The 21,320-nt window shown below is 39.9% G+C and overlaps 1 protein-coding gene and 2 pseudogenes across 12 annotated transcripts in view; 2 read left to right on the top strand and 1 right to left on the bottom strand.

Annotated features, from left to right (window-relative positions):
* Positions 1-21,320, bottom strand: part of TPK1 (thiamin pyrophosphokinase 1) — a 346,106-nt gene that overhangs the window by 114,451 nt on the left and 210,335 nt on the right. The window lies entirely within an intron of this gene.
* Positions 16,890-17,264, top strand: LOC135362203 (SNRPN upstream reading frame protein-like; annotated as a pseudogene).
* Positions 17,283-18,089, top strand: LOC135362202 (small nuclear ribonucleoprotein-associated protein N-like; annotated as a pseudogene).

Here is a 21,320-nt window from a genome sequence, read left to right as displayed (position 1 = left end):
ACCCCTGCCTTTTATCTCTGTTGGATTTATAGCACAGTGGAAGAAACATATTAAGTGTCTAATAAATATCTGATTCATCAATGACTTAGAGCAAAAAGTATTGATAAAAATATGTCAATACGCTTAGTAAAATCTTCATCAAAGTTTGAGTAGATGAGGGATAGTCTAGTTGAACTGAAAGAACTCACTACAGACACGTAGACTTCTTTGTGTAGATAGTGTTTGCCTAACTGGATACCAGGACAGAGGCACACACCACCAATAATTATGAGCACTTGCCAACAATACTTGAAATACGCTTAAAGATGTATACAGAGTACACATTTTATGTTTGTGTGTAAAATGGCGTTTACAATACTACCTCATTGTGTTATTTTGAGGGCTAAGTGAGGTAACACGTTTAAGGTGCTGAGAACAGGGCTACAAACTTTCACGTTACACAGTAATTTACTTGCTCTTCTTCCTCTGTCAGGTCATCCAAGTTTAAATGGAACACAAGTTTTCCTTTCACTCTTTTCTGCTTTTTATTTTATAAAAGCCTAGGAACTTTGTCCCAGTAATTTCTGAAGGAAAATAAATGTGATTACTCCTAAGACTAATCTGAAATATTAGCGGGAAGGGAGAAAAAGAAATTTTTTTCTTTAAGAATTTTATGTTAAACCTTCATAAGGCTATCTCCATTTGCTTTATAAAAGCTCTAGTTTTTAGTAAACATTTTTAAAAATGTTCTCCTATTTTGAAATTGTCCTTTTTATATAAACATGAACTTTGATCACCAATTTTAGAAAAGTTCTAAGAACTCCTTCTGAGGTCTCGTATCTAGTCATCACATCTAAAATGCAATTCCTTGTTTTTGGAAAGCTCAATATGAATTAAGCCTACTATTAAGGTAACAGGAGATTCTCTCTCTCTCTTTTTAAGATTTTATTTATTTATTTGAGTGAGAGAGAGAGAGAATGAGTACAGGAGCACATGAGTGGGAGGAGGGGCAGAGGGAGAGGAGGGACAAGCAGACTCCCCACTGAGCAGGGAGCCTGATGGGGGAGGGTGGGCCCTTGATCCCAGGACCCTGCGATCATGACCTGAGCAGAAGTCAGAGGTGCCCCCGAGATTCTCTTTTTTTTCAATGCAAGCGAATAATTTAAATACAATTCAATTCAGACTCTAAATCCGCTGAGCTTATTTTTCGAATTTTCTCATAGTGGGTTAAGGGTTGAGAATAGCAGCACTGCAATATGTATTTCAACTTTCCTTCCTGTATCATTAACCACCCAACCTTCCTTCTATAAGCGAGATGTATGTAGAGTCTCCTACAGCAGTCAGCTCCCCACAGTAACTCAGGCACCAACATTCTCCTCTAGCTGACCTCTCCCTTTTGTCAGGCTCAACAAACCCCACCCCATACTCTTCTCCTCTCTCTTGTCCCAGAAGCTGCAAGTCATTAAGACTGGCAGGGGAGTGGAAGGGGAGAGAGCTCCTGGAGGGATCCTGTTCGTTACTCTATCTGAACAGCCTCTGGGAGGTGTTTCCGCTGGCAGAGATGCAGCTCGGCTGATGTTCAGCATGTGTGTCTGAGTTGGGTGTCTAGTTTTTTTTCCTTTTTCATGTTCACAAAGCTCATGGGATGTTGTTAGTGCTCCTGAAGAGGGGGGAGAAAAAGACAACTCTGCAATTATTTATCTCAAACCCCAGTGTGACTACCAAACTTTATAAACTGGAAGAAATAATGAGAAAGCTCCAGTTAAAGAAAAAGAGGAGGAGTGACATAACAATTTCTGAATATCGGCTATGTCCTAACATTCTGCTGGGCACCCTAATTCCCACAACAAGCTTGGGTGGTAGAGTTGTTACTAGGAGATCACAGACTCAGTACAGTCATTAGCTTGCTCAAGATCACTCAACTAGTAACTGGGAGATGCGGGGTCTACACGTCAGTATGGCGTCATTTTAAAGTCTACTTTTTTTACTACATTATCATATTTTTCTAGGCTTCTAACTTCAAAAGCCTGTCAGAATAGGTCATTCCTTTGCTCCTCTTCTCATTATTACTTTTTCCCTGTATTCAGTGTCCAAGTTAAGCTTTTGCATGACCCTGTCCAAAGTTTATCGTAAAGAATAAATACGTGAGCAGTAAATGAAGGAATTAATAAGCAAATGAACAGCTATCTTCCTTGACTTCATCCACCTATCTTCGACATTCCCCATTCTATTTACATGTCCTCATTCATTTACTTGTCCTTTGTTAGTGGCTGAATATAGGGAAGGTGCTGATAAGAATGTATGGGGCAGGGCGCCTGGGTGGCTCAGTTGGTTAAGCGACTGCCTTCGGCTCAGGTCATGATCCTGGAGTCCCGGGATCGAGTCCCGCATCGGGCTCCCTGCTCGGCAGGGAGTCTGCTTCTCCCTCTGACCCTCCTCTCTCTCATTCTCTCTGTCTCAAATAAATAAATAAAAAATCTTAAAAAAAAAAAAAAGAATGTATGGGGCACACATTCGAGTTTTCAAAACACACTACTGAGTTTTCCGGAAGTTCACAAAGAACAGTGCAAGCAAATTAATGACTGGGCTAAGAATAAGGAAATTAACACACAAAAGTCTTTTTAAAAAGATTTGACTACTGGGGCACCTGAGTGGCTCAGATGGTTAAGCGTCTGCCTTCGGCTCAGGTCATGATCCCAGGGTCCTGGGATCGAGCCCCGCATCGGGCTCCTGGCTCAGCAGGGAGCCTGCTTCTCCCTCTCCCTCTGCCTCTCTCCCTGCTCATGCTCTCTCTCTCTCTGTATCTCTGTGTCTCAAATGAATAAATAAAATCTTTAAAAAAAATAAAATAAAAAAGATTTGACTACTTTTAGTCAGGAACCAATAGGACAATTTTGTTTCTCCCCTAGATCCTAAAACAGTAATGGAAGCAGTTGGTTTAATACTCAGATGGTGCAAGTTCCAAGACTCAGCTCAAACATCACCTCCTCCATCATCCTTCTCCAGGGCCCTCCCAAACCCACACCTGGCTACCTGCACACTCTTGAGGCTCCACAATGCGCTGTTTTACGTCTAACTCTCTTACTGGAAAGTCAACACCTCAAGGAGAGAAGCCATGTCTCATTCATTTTTATATCTTTGAAACTGTGTACATTGTTAGATAGTAGGAATACAATAAATATTTATCGGAAAGGGAGCACTAAGCTCAGCTGCTTCCATGATAAGTACTCTCAACCTCTAATTTATGTGATAGCTACCACCTCACTATCCTAGATCTTTGTTCTTCTTTACATTAAAACTCCTAGATTTGCTGTTTACCAATTCACTATTTCCATTCCTCACCTCCAATTCTCTTGCATTCACTCCAGTTAAACTTTTGCTTACACCTCCCTATTGGCTATCATCAAGATAACTAATGACCTTCAAATTGTTAAACCCATGGTCAATTATTAGTCCTCACCTTCCTGCAGAATTCGCAATGAGTTATTACTCTCTCCTCCTTGACATACCATCTTTCCTTTGCTTGCAGAACACCATACTCTTGGTTCTCCTCTTCACCCACAATTTCCTTTGCTGTGTCCTCCTCTTCTCTCCAGATCCTAAAAGTGTACTGCGCTAGGGCTCAGTCTCAGTCTCAGCTAGATCCTCTTCTCCAATCGATCTACAGTTATGCCCTTTGTAAGCTTAACCATCTAGATCTTGGCAAATCCCAAATTTGTATCTCCGAGACTTCTCTAACTCTGCTCCTGAACATCCAGCCACCGATTTGACACAGCCTGATCTTTCACCTCAGCCCACCCTATCTTGATCTAAGCTGATATAGACTCCATCTTTCCAACTGCTTTGGCAAAAAGTTTTTCTTCTTTTCTTATACCCATAGGAAATCCTATTGGCTCTATATTCTCAATACACCCAGACTCCTATCACTACTCATAATTTCGTTTACTACCACTCTATCCAAGTCCCCATAACAAGATTTCCCCTATTCTCAACTCAGCAGCTAAAGTGATCCTTTGACAAGGTCAAGTCAGACCTACCTACCTCCTTACTGACCCCTTAAGAGAAACACTCCTAGCTTTCTGGAAGCTTTCCATTTCCCTCTTCAACCCCTGAGAAGGTTAGCTAGACTTTAGGTTCTGTCCATGGAGTGCCTCTGAGAGAAATGCGGTCATTATTAATGAATCCTGGTTCTGAGCTAGCCTGAGGGAGCCTGTTATATGCACAGCACTGTGGTTCAGGGCACAGGGGCTGAAGAAAGACTTCATGGACCTGAATCCTTTTTCACCAGGTTTGTATTTCATTTTATCTGTAAAACCAGAACAAAAGGATTGTTGAGGATTAAATGACTTGCTATGTGAGGTACTTAGAATAGTGCCTGCTAGAGAGTGAATGTTCTATAAACATTCACTATTATTAAAAGGATTAAAATGGGCAACCAAACAATGCATTACTTTCAATTTTAGACAGTCAATTTACTTGCCTCTCATTTTTCGTGTCAAGAATGTTAGGATAATTTTGTCTTCTGAAAGTAACCTGAAAAGTACCCCATTATATATTATGTGTTGGTAAAATGTTGTAATAAATATACCTTTCAAGCTAGACAGATCATAATCTTAATTGTTACAGTATTTTGGTAACTCTTATATGAGGCAAGAGTCTTCAATATGAGAAAGGTGAAAGTACTGATTTTTGCAGGGAAGAGTGGATAGTTTTTGATGTCCTGAGGTAAAATCATGGTAAGATTTCTTGATAAATATGCTTTAATGCATCTTAGCTTTATAGTTCTGTGCTGTAAAGATGATGATTATCATGAAGGCACAGTGAAGCATACTAGGTGTGATGCAGGGGGTTTGCAGTAAGGAACAACTGTAACAGGGCAGTCTTCACGTTTGTTGCAAATCAAGTGCCTTGCACAACAATCACCCTCATAACTGAACCACCTAATCTTTCACCTTCTCCCATTCATACAAGTCTGTGTGTTCATGTATCTCTTTTTCATATTTCTCTGTGGTAGTCAGTCTCCAAAATGGCACCCAATGAAGCCTGCATCCTGGTATTTATGTCTTTGTGTAGTGATTCCCCACAATGAATAGGACAAGCTTGTGTATCAGCTGGGTCCTGAAGAAGTGCTGGTGTGTGACTTCTAGGCTAGGTCATAAAAACTTTGACAGCTGCCCCCTTGCTTGCTTGCTTGCTTTTATAGATCACTTGCTCTGAGGGATGTCAGTCACCAAGTCATGAGGACATTAATACAGCTGCAGAGGCCCATACAGAGAGGGATAAAGCTGTCTCCCTCCCCATCCAGCTAGCACCAACTTGCCATGTGTATATGAATTACTTGCCTTGGAATCCGAGGACTGATGCCCAAGGCAACTGAATTTCATGAGACCCCAAGCTTAAAGCACCCAGAAAAGCCCAAATTCTAAACCTGCAAAGAAACTTTGGGATATAATAAATGTTTACTGTTGTTTTCAGCTACCAAGGTTTGTGGCAATTTGTTACACAGCAACGGATGACTAACATACTCTCAATCTTTTGCTGTCCCTTTCTGGGTGCCTGTGTTTGCATTGCTTTATCTTTAGATCCCCAGTGCTTTTCCTCTTCTCATTTCCTGTGCCCTCTCTACTTCTTTTAATGTCCATAAAACAGAATAGACAAATATATATATATTTTGTTCAGAATAGTGTATGGAAACAAAAGTGGAAGTATAAGTGGTTTCCACAGGAGAATTACCAGCTTTTCTTTGCCCCCTTTTCTGTGGGTTATTGGGAACTGATTCTCCCTCATCTTTATTCTTTCTTAAGCTACCAACTTGGGGAAGGGAAAGGGTGAAGTTAGAGGCACAAAAGTTTCCCCAACAATCATTAAATTTCATCTTAATGAAATTAGGATAACACAATCATAAAAACAGAACATTTTTGTTTAACAACATTACATACATTCCAATTCACTGTACTATATGTGATTATTTAAAAAGACAACATCAGAGCAAAAATGGGCCATATTTTATAATGAATTTGTCATTATAAGGAAAAAAGCATTAAAATAATGTACATTAACTACCTTCCACTCTTATCCTAAAGTCATTTAATATCATTCAAATAAATGATTTGTATGATCAAATAGTTATTTTATTTCAGAGACAGAGAGACAGAGTGCAAGCATGAGCCAGGTGGGTGGGGGCAGAGGAGAAGCAGACTCCCTGCTGAGCACAGAGTCCTGATGTGGGACTTGATCCCAGGACCCTGGGATCATGACCTGAGCTGAAGGCAGATGCTTAACTGACTAAGCCACCCTGGCGCCCCCCAAATAGTTATTTTAAAATTGATCTGGAGGGGCGCCTGGGTGGCTCAGTCGTTAAGCATCTGCCTTCAGCTCAGGTCATGATCCCAGGGTCCTGGGATCGAGTCCTGCATTGGGCCCCCTGCTCCGTGGAGAGCCTGCTTCTCCCTCTCCCACTCCCCCTGCTTGTGTTCCCTCTCTCGCTGTGTCTCTCTCTGTCAAATAAATAAATAAAATCTTTAAAAATAAAAAAAATAAATAAATAAAAAATAAACTCTTTGGTCCACAACTAGATTATGGAAGGTCTTGCATTTAGATTTTTTTTTTTCAAATAACAGTTTTATTGATGGAGCGCCTGGGTGGCTCAGTCGTTAAGCGTCTGCCTTCAGCTCAGGTCATGATCCCAGGTCCTTGGATCAAGCCCCACATCGGGCTCCCTGCTCAGCAGGAAGCCTGCTTCTCTCTCTCCCACTCCCCCTGCTTGTGTTCCCTCTCTCGCTGTGTGTCTCTCTGTCAAATAAATAAAATAAATAAAATCTTTTAAAAAATAAAATAAAATTGATCTGGATACTATAAAGTTTCCAAAATCGGATCCTCTAATGCCAGACATACTTCAGGAACAACACACAAGAGGCTGCTTCCTGTGTTCTCTAGCTTTTATTTTCTACTCTTCTAATTTTTTTTTATACAATAAAAAATTTGTTTTAGTTTTGCTGGTACCAATTTATGGTATCCTAGAAACTCCACAATGATGGAAAAGAACAGGTACTCACAACAAAGCAGAATTACCAACATATTTATGGCCTTATCATTTGACAGGGAAGGTCAAAGCTTCTTCGAGTTTATTCATAACCCTGCACCAGCTTTCAGTTCTTCGAAAATTGCTCCTTGATACCAGCTTCCATGAAATCACAGAGAGTGGCAGCCACTCTCTTAAGGCATAAATCAGATTCTAAATAACTGATAGTACTTTTTTCCTCTAGACCTGGACAAGAAAGGCACAGCATTTTCATTGTTGAGTGCCGACACCAAGAAAAACCAGTGCATAAAGGATGTTCTTAGGTTTTAATTTCTAAAGTCATCTGTAAGAAAACAGTCTTTGGGATTACAAAAAATGAAGGTCCTACTCTTGAATGTCACGGGCATTTTAATATCCTCTCTTCTTTTATTCTCCAAATCCAAATTAAATACTGTTGCAGACTTAGTGACTGTTTATCATGATTAATGCTCTCATGACTTTGTTGTTCCAAACTCAAAATGTGCAAGCTGTGTGGGGTTTGGGCATACTATCATACAAGCCAAGGACACAATGGCAAGTGAAATAGATATGTGTATATGCAACTAGCTACATAGAATAAGCAAGTAAAATTAAAGAGAGATTTTTTTTTTAAAGTCAGGACAAAATACTTAAAATTTTTTTTCTGTATGATGTAATTCTTTATTGCAGGGAACATTAAGAAATAGGTCATGGGAAGCCTTTATTCTAATAATTAGTAACACTAGTTTTTAATATTCAGCATTTAACATCTCAGCCACAGAAGTTGGGCATTTTCTCTGAGATATACTGATGCACCTCTTAAAGGGCTGAAAACAACCCTATGTGAAAAATAGTTGAAAACTCGGGATCTTTAATCTGCATGCATGGTTTTCAACTAATGAGTTATCTTTACTTATCTATGACAATAATTCAATGATGCTTCCTCATTTAGTTGTTTATCTTAATAAAAGTTAATATAGTTCTATTAATAGCCACCCAGATGACTGTTTTATGAGTATGCGAGCATTCATTGTCAGTCATTGTGTTTCAGCTTATATTTACCATTGTGCCAGCAACAACAGTGCCAAGAGCAGCAGTTACGCTGGGGTGGGGATCGGCACAGACTGTCTGGATCTGATGCTCTTCGGCCACTGATTGGTTGTGTGACTCTCGACAACGGACTGAGCTACTATCTAATATCACAAAGGTGTTGCAGGGGTTAAGTCAATTGTACACATGAAGTACTTAGAACAGTTTTCAATAAATCTCAGCTCCTTCATGGTCATTATTTTGTCATGGCAAACAAACAAACAAAAATGGATGAGGTAGGTTTAATGTGTGAACGATGTGCCTGTATCAGGACAGGGGCTCTGTTGTTCATCCTTAATTATTATTTAATTTTGCTAGATAAGCCAACAGAGAAAACAAGAGACAGAAGACGTGTTACAATTTCCATGTGGTGCTTTTATATGAAACACATTATATAATTTCACCTCTATCTACACCACCCCTTTCCAGCCTCAATCTCCATTCTAAGGCCAGTCTACACAGTAGTGTGACATCACTTTCTCAGGATCTCCAGGCTGCTGTGAAAACACAGACTAAGTAATGGGCATAGAGGCTCTTACATGAAAGGAAAGCCAGTATGACCAAATCATCACTTGTCTTAAAAATGCCCTAATTGCACTGCTTTATTTTACATCCTAGCACCTCCCTGAATTCCACGATGCACAGTGCTGTTTGGTTTGAACACAGTCTCTAAGTAGCAGTCCAAATGTGAGGCCTCATCTTCCAGCAATAAGATGGACACTGCAGTTGGCCTAAGGAGTTATCGGGGCGATGTAATTTTGTGGTCATTTTAAATCCTTAATGACTTTTTAAATATATTACTCCCTTAAAAAGTGAATTGTTCAATTTTTAGAAACATTGGTCACTGAAGTGACAGGAGCTAGGCTGCCACGTGTAAACGGTAGAGATAAATTAGGACTCCTCCTGTAGGAACTGTCTTTTTTTTTTTTTTTTTAAAGATTTTATTTATTTATTTGAGAGAGAGAATGAGAGAGAGAGAGCTTGAGAGCGGTAGGGTCAGAGGGAGAAGCAGACTCCCCGCTGAGCAGGGAGCCCAATGCGGGACTCGATCCCGGCACTCCAGGATCATGACCTGAGCCGAAGGCAGTCGCTTAACCAACTGAGCCACCCAGGCGCCCCTGTAGGAACTGTCTTACCCAACCTTCTGTCTTTTCCTTAAAAGAGAACATAACATTAGATAGCATAAAAAGAGAGTTTTTAAAACCAGGCAGTTTTCTCCCCATTAAAATTGTTGCTATTTATGTCGCCCTTCTGAGAGCCAAAGGTTGATGCCTTAGTAGATTTGAGTATTAATAAACAACCTCATTCTATTCTTTAAGTAACTTAGGAAAAAATGCATTCTGAAAGGAATGATAGATACTACCTCCTCAAATGAGGAAAGTCAGCATCTAGATGTTAACATAAATAACATACTTCTGCAGGTGAAAGAACAATATATAGGACACATATGCTTTTAAACCCAAGTAGCCCATCTTAACCTGCCACTTCTCAGATACTAATGAACAAATAATATTTCCAGCCCTTTTCTCCCAGCCCAAACTTATATACGAAAATACAATCAATTTAAAAAATCAGAGTAATTCTGCTATATGAGAAACATGGTGTGGCAGAGGGAAAGAGCTCTGGGCTGTGCAGACAGAGCACAAAATTAAGGCCAATATAATGTTTTACGGCCTCACAGAAATCAGATTCTCTAGGCCCATCTGAATATAATATTCTTCACTTGCCCACTGTGATTAAGTCTGTTAATGCAAGTGCAACATGCCCAATATATTCTTCTGGTATTTCTTACCGAAAGGGAAACTTTTAAATTCATCTGGTTTTAAAATAAGGGAAGATGCAGAAGCTAATAACCTTACAGTGTGGAGTGATGGGAAATAGCGTACAAGAACAGGGCAGAACAGAATGGAAAGTTCCTGTAGGTGGGGGCGCTCAGAGCTCTAGCAGTGCCTGGAGGAGCTGCTGGAGTGGAGATGGGTCAAGATTTACCATTTCAGACCTTAAGTCTAGGTTATGACAAATCTTCTAAGCACTTAAAACTTAAATGAATATGGAGTGGATAATGAGATTTTTTTTTTCTCTCTAAAATATAAGTCTGATGAATGATGCCTGAAAGTACCACCAGTCATTTTTATGAGTGCTCAGCTCAGCAATATAGGCTTTTTTTTGTACCTAAAAGAAAAATTTTCTTTGTTTTGGCTTCTCAAGGATGTTCACACATCCCCTGTTGAAAGGAATGTCATCTCTATAAATTTATATAGCTAGGATAATATAGTTTCTTCCTAAATAATAAAAAGTAAACTGTGAATGTATCTTAAGGTATAAAACCATGGATTCATATTAATAACTGTATATCCTAATTAGATTCTTCATATTATTTGCAACAACCAAAAGGATTACTTTTACTTAAAATACATGTATATGTGATAATGAATTGGTTATGGTTTATAAAAAAAAATGACAGATGGATCTATAATTGTGTATAAGAGAGATAACTTATTTGATGAAAATAAAAAAAATAAATCTTGTAAAAAATTACAATCTGGAGGAATCTAGAATTAATAACCATTGTGAGTGAGCCTTCAAGAGAAAAGAAAAAATACATTAGCATGATTGTTTGAATCAAATATTTTTTCTGTCATTTGCAAACTCAGAAGTTGCCAAAGATAAACTTCTGACAACTGTAAAGTATCTTGTTTCTATTCAAAAAAGCATTTAATAATTAAGGTTTTGCTTTTAAAAATAATAATCCTGAGATAAAAATTATGTCCATGTTTTGAAAGATACACATTTGCATACCCACAGGCATGTTTTTTCTCATGGAAGATGGTCCTGAAACTATAATATTCAATACTTGATAACTAAATCCCATGAACATATTACAGATTTGCTTCAAAACTATCTTCTTTTTTTTTAAAGATTTTATTTATTTGACAGAAAGACACAGCGAGAGAGGGAACACAAGCAGGGGGAGTGGGAGAGGGAGAAGCAGGCTTCCCGAGGAGCAGGGAGCCTGAGGTGGGGCTCGATCCCAGGACCCTGGGATCATGACCTGAGCTGAAGGCAGACGCCTAACGACTGAGCCACCCAGGCACCCCAAAACTATTTTCATCTTCAATTTAAAGATGAGAGTCACCTTGAGTATTTCTTATAATTTTAATGTAAAATGGAGGAAAAATCGTAAATGTTCTACGAAATACATCCAGAGAGGCCTTGAAACCAGCCAGGAGAGTCAGAGGGGTGGAGGGCGAATAGGGTTATAACTATACTGCAATGCTACACAGATTATTTGGGATTAGAAAAAAATGGAATTATGGTCAAAATGACATATGTAGAAAAAAATTACTACTATGATACAAATAAAAGTACTTTCAAATCTAATTTCTTAAATAAAAATTTTCTCCAAAACTTTAAACAGAGCTCCAGGTTTTAAAAAATAAAAATAAGAAAATTTTCAAGGAATAACAAAAACAATATAAAATATTGAGACTAACAAAATCTGACGTTCCCTCCAGACTCAGATATTCAACTGCCTACTCAAGATTCCTATTTGAAGTCTCAGTGGGCATCTCTGACTCAACACAGCCAAATGAGACTTGGTTCCTACCCACAGTCTGTCCCTCCCCATTTTCAGTGTGTCAGTAAATGGTACCACCATCCACCAAGCCCAAGACTAAACTGCTTATTCTGTTCAACAAAGGGTATCATGAGCAAAGCTAATAGACAGACGATGTAATGAGAAGAGACACTGTGTAATGTTCAAAACTGATAGAGGATTCATCTTTAAAATATATAAGAAACACAGCAATAAAAAGTTGACAGTATCCCCAACAGAAAAAATGAGTTAACACTAACAAGCGGGATTAAGGAGTATGCTTGTCCTGATGGGCACTGGGTGATGAATCGCTATACTTTACACCTGAAACTAATATAACACCGTATGCTAACTACACTGGAATTAAAATAAGTAAAAACCAAACCCCCAAAACAAAAATATACAAACTTCTAACGTAAAAAAAAAACACTAACAAGCATATGATGAGATGCTCAGACTCATAAGTCATCACAGAAATACAAATGAACACAGCAAGATACCACTTGATTCCTTTATATCCAGAAATTTGGATAATGTGAAGTGTTGGTGAGGATATGGTGATAATTTTTAAAACACAAGAAAAATAAAAAACCCTCACATAATGCTGGCTTGGTAAAGGCATTCTAGAGGGCAATCTCGAACTAGTTAAATAAAATAAGCCTATGTCCTATGATCTAGCAATTCCTTTTCTAGCCATATATGCATCAAAGAAAAGCTCACACCGGTCCATAAAGGCATATACATGATAGGGCTCAATGCAATATTATCTGTGGTGGTGAAGCAGGGTGAAGTTGGGGGGATGCAAGGTTTGGAAGCAATTTAGTGTCCAGTATTCAGAGTGTCTGGACAAATATACTAGATATCCAACATATAGTGCTATAAGCAATAGTAAAAAATGAGTGGTTCCCAAGGGTGTGAGGGAAGGTGAGGGTCAGTGAAAAGGGGAACCCAGGGGACTGTTAGGATGGTGAACCAATCTGTAATGGTGGATGCATGACAGTATGGGTTTGTGAAAACCTACAGAACTTTACCAAGAACACAAAGATTGAATCTTCCTGTAAGCAAATTTAAAGAACCATATTATGCAGCCATCAAAAGGAATGAAATCTTGCCATTTGCAATGACGTGGATGGAACTGGAAGGTATTATGCTGAGCGAAATTAAGTCAATCAAAGAAAGACATGTATCATATGACGTCACTGATATGAGGAATTCTTAATCTCAGACAACAAACTGAGGGTTGCTGGAGTGGGGGTGGGTGGGAGGGATGGGGTGGCTGGGTGATAGACATTTGGGAGGGTATGTGCTATGGTGAGCACTGTGAGTTGTGTAAGACTGATGAATCACAGACCTGTACCTCTGAAACAAATCATATATTATATGTTAAAAAAAGAAGAAGATAGTAGGAAGGGAAAAATAAAGGGGGGGAAATCAGAGGTGGAGATGAACCATGAGAGACGATGGACTCTGAGAAACAAACTGAGGGTTCTAGAGGGGAGGGGGGTGGGGGGATGGGTTAGCCTGGTGATGGGTATTAAGGAAGGCACGTATTGCATGGAGCACTGGGTGTTATACACCAACAATGAATCATGGGACACTACATCAAAAACTAATGATGTAATGTATGGTGATTAACATAACATAATAAAAAAAAAAAGAAGAAGATAGCAGGAGGGGAAGAATGAAGGGGGGGAAATCAGAGGGGGAGACAAACCATGAGAGACTATGGACTCTGAGAAACAAACTGAGGGCTCTAGAGGGGAGGGGGGCGGGGGATGGGTTAGCCTGGTGATGGGCATTAAAGAGGGCATGTTCTGCATGGAGCACTGGGTGTTATGCACAAACAATGAATCATGGAACACTTCATCTAAAACTAATGATGTAATGTATGGGGATTAACATAAGAATAAAAAAAAAGAAGAAGAAGATAGTAGGAGGGGAAGAGTGAAGGGGGTGGAAATCGGAGGGGTAGACGAACCATGAGAGACAATGGACTCTGAAAAACAAACTGAGGGTTCTGAGGGGGAGGGGGTGGGAGGATGGGTTGGCCTGGTGGTGGGTATTGAGGAGGGCACATTCTGCATGGAGCACTGGGTGTTATGCACAAACAATGAATCATGGAACACTTCATCTAAAACTAATGATGTAATGTATGGTGATTAACATAACATAATAAAAGAAAAAGAAAAAAAAAAGAACCATTTAGGAGGTTCAGGGAATCTTGGGGGAAAATGCAGATTGTGACAGGAGAAACTAACTGCACTACAAATATAAGGAACTAGCTTTGGAAATGAATAGTATATAAAAGTACAGGCAAAGGAACTGCATGTAAGTCCTGCACTCTAGTTGATGAAGTTTCCTACAGGGGCACAAGTTAACAATTCGAATCCTGCTGTCCATGTACACTGAAATTCAATAATTAAATAGATGGTGGAGGGTGAGATCCAGGTTTCTCACTGATGGAGTAGGAGATTACAGGCAAGCAAGAGGAATAAGCTAGAATGATCCCTGTGGTAATAGATTCAAGTTGGAAACATAATAAAAACTCACGTTTAACTTAATAGGGACGCATATAGAAATATGTATAAATATGGATATATACACAGGTCAGTATACACACCTATATTTCTTTGCTGAGAGGGCCTATAAAAATGACACCCCAGTAGCAATAAGCACACCTAGCATCCAGAACTTGGTTTAATACCATTCTTCAACAAAAGGAAACTGAACTCTAAAGAGCACGGGATGCTTCTAAGACTAGGGCAAGAAATATACAGGATGAGCCTAGAACATCTTGTAGTAGGCAGAAAACCTTACACATGCATGCATGTATGGGATGGATGGATGGACGGACAGACGGACACACACACACAATTTATGGGGCTATGTCAAAGGGACTAGGACCCAAGTGAAAGAGTCCCCAATGGCCCAAAGTGAAACAATTTGAACCACCAAAGAAAGAAAATATCATTAGAATACAAATCAAAATATAAAAGAATTAATGAGTCTAATCTGAGAAAAATAAACTACTGACTACATTTTTAAATGGGGGAAAAGAGAGAAATCTCCACGCAGAATAATTCCAAATAAATTATGTAACCACGCTAATGGAGTGGCGGAATAACATGTGGGCCGCACATACTGACTTCCTTTCGGAGTACATGTGGAAGGGGTGTGGGTGGGGGGCACAGGGCAATTGTACAGTGGGAAAAGCTGACGGACATTACTTTTAGCCAGGTGACCAAGGTTAACAAAAACAGTCATAAATCATGTTGATTGTACGTATCTTTGATATAATGTGATAAAAATGGTACTTTAACTGCATGTCTTCCTCTCTAAAACACACGGACCCAGTTTGAGCATGAGAAAAACATCGACAAATTCTAACAGACAGCCATCCTACAATATATGTCTGACAGTACTCCTCAAAACAGTCAAGGTCAACAAAAACGAGGAAAATCTGAAAAAATGTCAAAATTAAGAGAAACTTAAGGAGACATAATATCTAAATATAACATGGGATTCTCAATGTGATCCTTGAATAGAAAAAGGACATTAAGTTAAAAGGTAAGGACCTATGAACAAACCATGGATTTTAGTTAATAAAAATAAATCGGTATTAAGTATAACAAATCCACCATGCAATAAATTAGTAATAATATGAAGAACTACGTATGGGGGACAAGGGGACATACACGGGAACTCTTTGTACTATCTGCTCAATCTAATCTGTAAGTCTAAAACTATTCTTTTTTTGTTAAAGATTTTATTTATTTATTTGAGAGAGAGAGAGAGAGAGCACATGCATGAGTGGGGAGGAGGGGCAGAGGGAGAGAGTGAGAGAAACAGACTCTCCACTAGTGAGGAGCCCGACAACACTGGGCTCCATCCCAGGACCTTGGAATCATGACCTGAGCCAAAGCAGACGCTTAACTGACTGAGCCATCCAGGCCCCCAGTCTAAAACTATTCTTAGAAGTAAGCCTATTACTAAAAATATACAATTATGTATAATGCACACACACCCCCCAAATAAAATCAGAAATAAGAAAATAAAGATAACAAGAGAAATGCAAATTTCAACTATTCTGGAATATTATGCCCCACCTATTAGATAGATAAGGCTGAGAGGAAATGGGTCCTCTTATAACTGCATTGTACAACCCTTCTGGTGGAGGACTTGAAACAGGCTTCATCCAGATGCTCTGAGACAGTGGTCACAATTCTAGGGATCTATCCAAAAGATACACTGGCAAAAATACAAAAAGACATATGAGAAAAACTATTCATTGCACTGCATCCCATCACTATAGTCCTGACTTATAGACAAACTATAGCCAGTGGAGTATATCAGAGAGGCTAGAAACAGATCCACATATACACTGATAACTGATTTTTTACAAAGCTGCAAAGGCAATCCAGCGGGGACAGAATATCTTTATGACAAATGGTGCTGGAACAACTGGACATCCATATGCAAATGGAGGAATGTCGATCCATACCTCACATGGTATACAAAAAATAAATCAAAGTGGATCACAGTTCTAATGTAAAACCTAAAACTATAAAACTTCTAAGAGAAAACATAAAAGGAAACTCTTGTAACCTTAGGCTAGATAAGATTTCTTAGATAAAGCACCAAAAGCAGGATCCGTAACATAAAGGATGGATAAAGTGGACTTCATCAAAATTTTAAAACTCTGTTCATCAAAAGAGTACTACCCTGTAGTATCGAGTCTGAAAGGGAAGTAGAATTATGAACTCATGTTAATTGAAAAAAAAAAAAAAGTCTTAGCTTTCTCAAGTGAATCAACTTAGTAGCTACAAGCATTCCCTTTAATGCCCAGATTATGGTCTCTAACTATTATTTCTTATTAAAAGGACCCTTTGGAGAAATTCCAAAACTCAGCCGGGAAATGGGCAAGATGAGCCGGGAACATACTATAGAAATAGAAAGCAAGAAAGTTATCAAAGACTAGTGGGTTTGTGTCAAAAGGATTCATTCGGGAGCCAAATTGAATATGCTCCCCCTGGCCAAAGATAGGACACTTTGAGGAGCAATAAGGATAATAATGAAAATGGACTGATTATACCTATCAAATATGCTTAAATCCTCAACGAAAACTAGCTGATTGGTGTTGAAGAATGTACGGAACGGGCAGAGTGGGGTGACTGCCAGAGACGCCTGATGTTCTGTTCTGAGTGGGCCAGGGGCCGCTGACACCTGAGACGGGCCACTGAACAGCCCACATGGGAGGTGGAAGCCCGGGTCAAGGTGGAATCACAGCCTCGCTAAGCCAGCAAGAGTGTCAGCTGTAGCCAAGGCGGCGTCAGCGGCAGCAAGTACCTGTGGCGGATTTCCAGCTGGAACCGGGACAGGCATTCTTAGCGGAGACACCAAGCGGTGGTGAAAGCAGGACTGGAACATCCAGGTCGTTGACTGCCAAGTGCAAACTGAGCTCCATCTACTGGTGGAAGCTTCTGCCCCAAGCCCGCATCGTTTGTAGGAGAGCCTGCACCAAACCTTTATCTGGAGCCTTCCCTTCGCTCTTAAGGGTCCTGAAACTACTGCAGACACTGGATGTGGTGCGACAGCAACCGCGACTGTGGGAAAGGGCAGCGGGTGCTGCAGCGCAGTGACCCCAGAAGGAGATGTGCCCTGCGAGGCGGCCAAATCTTCACCGGCGCCTGGAAGGCTTTTAACTAGAACACGAACTTGAGCCTTTGGGGGTGTGAGGAGTTCAGGAAGACCGAGCCAAAGACTGAAGCAGCCACAGAGTGAAGAGAAGTGGGATTCGGGTCTGGTGCTGCTCCCTGGGGAAAGCATGGTTTCCATGACTGCGGAAGGAGCACCCCCCGAAGGTGCTGGCACTGCTCAGGCACCGCTTGCTGCAGCTGCAGGAGGCCCTGGGCTTGGCAGGGCAGCTGGCAGAGGAGTGCCAACTGGTGTTCCAACTCCCCGGGCTCCTACGGGACTAGCAGGCCCTGTCCGGGGGGCCGCAGCGGGGGGGGGGGGGGGGGGGGGAGGGCAACGCCACATGAAATGAAGGACCCTGCAGGGAAGAGGCACTGTAGGGACTGCTGCAGCTGCTGTTCCTGCCAGCAGGCTGGAGCCCCAACTGAGCACCCCCCGGACGGGGGACCCTCCCGTGGGCAGAACACCACCACCTCCAGGCTCCCCACGTGGTATGAGACCACCCATGCGCCCATGAGGTGGGCTTCCCCCTGCTTGAGGGACACCAACAGGCACGCCCCCTCCAAGAAGGAAACCCCCTCCACAGGAATTAGTGGTCCACCTCCCCCAGGAACACACCACCGAGACCCTAGGGTACTGTTGATCCTTCTAAGTCCCTTTTTTCTCTACAATGTGTCTTATGAAACTGTGTAGAGGGTTTGTGAGGTTTTGCTCCCTCTTTGCTGTATTGAGTAAAGCAATTAAAAAAAAAAAAAAGAATGTTAGGGAATCAATTCATTATTTTGAAAAATAGTAAATTAAGGGAAAAAGAATTTACAGATTATTCCACAGGATAACCCATTAGCTGGTCTGAGGGAAGCTTTTCTTTCGAGAGGTATTTCAGGCAATCAATGAAGTAACAGCGGCAGAAGAGGTTAGTACTAGCATTTGGCAAATGCTAATAAGGTCATGGAGGCGCACGACGGTCACCAATGCTATGACATCACAATAAAGAGCAACCAAATGTTGTGATGTAGTATCACCCATTTCAGGAATCTTCCAATTTTTTAATGTCTGATCACAGCTCTAGAATTACCTAAAAATTACAAAAATTCAAAGGAAAATTGAAAGTAATGATACCATGCCACGCAATGAGCCCAGACTGAAAATTCCATAGAACAAGTGACAGAGTTTCTTCAAGGAAAAGGTTGAGGAAGGAGCGGAATAAAAAGAGGAATGAGAAGAAAAAGAGAAGTGGAGGCACAGTCAGGCAAGGGGACCTACTGTTTAAAAGAACAACAAAAACACCAACCTGGGTGGCTCAGTAGGCTAAGGGGCTGCCTTCAGCTCAGGTTATGATCCCGGGGTCCTGGGATCGAGCCCCACACTGGGCTCCTTGCTCTGCGGGGAGCCTGCTTCTCCCTCTCCCGCTCCCCCTGCTTGTGTTCCCTCTCTCACTATGTCTCTCTCTGTCAAATAAATAAAATCTTAAAAAAAAAAAATAAAACAAACACCAACCTACTGCAACAGACAGGCCTTGTTTGGGTCCCTGATCACACAACCCACCATAAAACATCTTAAAACAATGGAGGAAATGGAGGTAAACACTTGATTTCATCACATTAAGTATTTTTAACTTTTCTGGGGTGCAAAATGGGACTGCACTTATGGTTTTTAGGAATCCCTTTCTTTTAGAGATACACACAAAAATATTTTTTAGTGGCCATAAAAACAATACACAATTTGCAAGGACATATAAACAAAAAGATAACTTATACTAGGATGGTTTTTTATGCGATGAAAAGGGAATCCTAGAGGGGATGGGATTTGAATCAACAAATCCTAATCAAATAGTGAAACAAAATGACCAATGATGACACTGTGCCAATAATTTATGATTAATTCAGCCCTTTCCACTTGAACCCTAAGGAAAGAAATCAAACAAAAACAAAACAAAACAAGCTTTCATATACATGGCCTTAAACATTTCAATTTTCATGAAAAGCACACACATTACCATTCCAGTTGCACATGGAAAAACTGAGACTCAGAGTCTCGAGGAGCCACGGTTAGTAAGCGCCAGTCAGGACTCGAGCCTTCCATGCAGAGCCAGAAGCCCTAGACAACTCCCACAGTAATTTAAAATTTTCAGACCTAACAAAGCAGAGGATAATAAATACCACATGGCTTCTTCATACATTTGCTCATTAAATATCAATTCTATAATTAACTATGATATATAGTCTCCTTCCAGTTCCCTTTGTAATGATTCTGAATGTTTCCTTTCTTTGAGAATAACTCCTCTCCGAAAGAGCCTTGCTGTAGTAAACTTCTATTTTAGACATAAACGCAATCTTTCATATAAAAAGTATTGTAGATAAAAGGAAGAGAGGATAAGATTTGTAGCATTAATTTTTTATATGTTGCACATCAACATTTTTATGCTAAGTAGTAAGTTAGAATTTGGTTCATAAAATTGTTTTAAATGAAGTATGTGTTAAAGATAAGATGAATTTAAAGAATTATGCACTATTTGGTTTTAGAAATGAAATTCTTTATGGCAGCCTACTGGACGGTATGCAGTATTAAGTGTTGCTGCTAAAAACTTGCCATATTTAACACAATTTAAAATCATGTTATGAAAGGGGCTGCAATGAATTGGTGCTTACAAGGGCAGGAATCTTTGCATCTAAGAGGTAAGTTCAATGAACAGAACGAGGTCTGCATACAGAGTTATAGCTATGGCCTATCAGTCTATGTTTCTGTCACTGAAAACAGCCCTAATTTGTTTTTCTCGGGGACAGAGCAATGTAGCAATTAATAAGAGCACAGAGCAGTACATATGCATGCAGAATGCCTTCACATATCTCATCTCTGTGGCTTACTAGCTGTATGTACAACCTATCTGTGGCATATTACGTGCTGCTTCTGTAGGCTTCCATGATATTCTGTATATATTTGTACTATGAAGCTTATTTTATTATGAAATCATGATCTATTTAATGATGATACTATTAGCTCTTTGAGAGGAACTTACTCGTCTTTGGTCTAGCAATTTGTAAATACCTGATACAAATAAGTCTTTAATAGTATGTTGGTTGAATGAATATATGAAAAACCTGTCCAAGTCCTTCTATTTTTTACAAGGCTTACTCTGCTCTGGGAAATATTTTATAGTGTGAAATACGCTCAGAAAAAAATATTAAAGTTTACTCATAGCTTTTCAATTACTATTATCAAAATTTCAAGGAGTGCCCACTTCTTAATAGCCTAGCTTCACCCAGGAGAAAATAAATCCTTCTCCACTGTCCCCTGAGCAGCATTTTTGTACATTAACCTTCCCTGATAAAAATAAGACCAATGTTCTATACTCTGTGCCTTTTACCTTGAGGGCTTCTGGTTAGGAGTGAAATTGGCTTCCTATCATCAGACAGTTGGAAAGGCCAACATGTATGTAATTAATCAATTTTGAGGTTCCTCTATCAACATGACTTTTTCCAAAAAGAAAAGACTCTGATTCATTACCATTACTACCTCAGCTATAATAAAACATTCTTCTTCTTTGGTAAGAAAACTGTGATTGTGCCCATTCATTTCTATTTAAAAACACATACACTCTACAAAGGATGGCAGGGAAGCCTAATTCTCTGTTATAAAAAATTATGTGGTATTTATAGGCTATGTTTAATGAGTTTATCTTTTTTTTTTTTTTTTTCTTGAGAGAGAGAGAGCACAGTTGGGGGTGGGTACAGAGGGAGAATGAGAATCTTAAGCAGGCTCCACATCTAGTGTGGAGTTCAATGCAGGGCTTGATCTCATGACCCTGAGATCATGACCTGAGCCAAAATCAAGAAATGGATGCTTAACCGACTGAGCCATACAGGCGCCCCAATGAGTTTATCTTTTTAAATTGCTTTTTCTACACTGAATGGCATCATACCAAGC

Source organism: Mirounga angustirostris, unplaced genomic scaffold (genome assembly GCF_029215605.1).
Source record: "Mirounga angustirostris isolate CCGP_5_RB_7025 unplaced genomic scaffold, mMirAng1.0.hap1 SCAF_12, whole genome shotgun sequence".
Classification (NCBI taxonomy): Eukaryota; Metazoa; Chordata; class Mammalia; order Carnivora; family Phocidae; genus Mirounga; species Mirounga angustirostris.
Note: the sequence above shows the minus strand (reverse complement) of the source record. Positions and strands in the feature narration are given on the sequence as shown.